Source organism: Laetiporus sulphureus (assembly GCF_001632365.1).
Source record: "Laetiporus sulphureus 93-53 unplaced genomic scaffold LAESUscaffold_46, whole genome shotgun sequence".
In the NCBI taxonomy this organism is placed as follows: domain Eukaryota; kingdom Fungi; phylum Basidiomycota; class Agaricomycetes; order Polyporales; family Laetiporaceae; genus Laetiporus; species Laetiporus sulphureus.
In genome coordinates this window covers 264,807-265,337 of record NW_024468555.1, presented here as the reverse complement: position 1 = coordinate 265,337, position 531 = coordinate 264,807, and positions in this window count along the sequence as shown.

The following is a 531-nucleotide window of genomic DNA, read 5'->3' as shown; positions in this document are numbered from 1 at the left end:
ACATCGACGTGAGTGCCCGTTCGTTTCCGCCCGTCATGACACTGTAATGTCCGAGAATTGAGGGTAACAGTCAGACGCGCCGTGGGACGGTGCGGAAGCCGTTCATCTCGCCGCTAGAATACCAATGATCACACCCCGAGCATGCCATGCCCACTGCGCGGCATTCGTGGACGTCGTGTGTGAGCGCGACCTGCATCTGCTCTCGTAGGTGAGCACGGGTCGCGATACTAGCGGAGGGATGATAGGTGCGACCGGTTCCAGCAGTCACAGCCGTATGGCACGCTCACGCATGTCTTCGAATCGATATGTCCGCGAATGAAGACTGGGCCATCCAAAGTTACGGCAACCGTCCTTCGAGTTCCAGAAAATGTACACAACGGTGCGCTGCGCTGATCGTTCGACAGTCGGCACATCGTTGAGAAGAAGAGTCTGCACATGGCCAGGCTTCCGAGAGAATCTCGAGTGCCCGTTCGTGCACGCGCAGCGCAAAATGCGACCGTCAAGGATCATGGATGGATGTGCCGCGACATG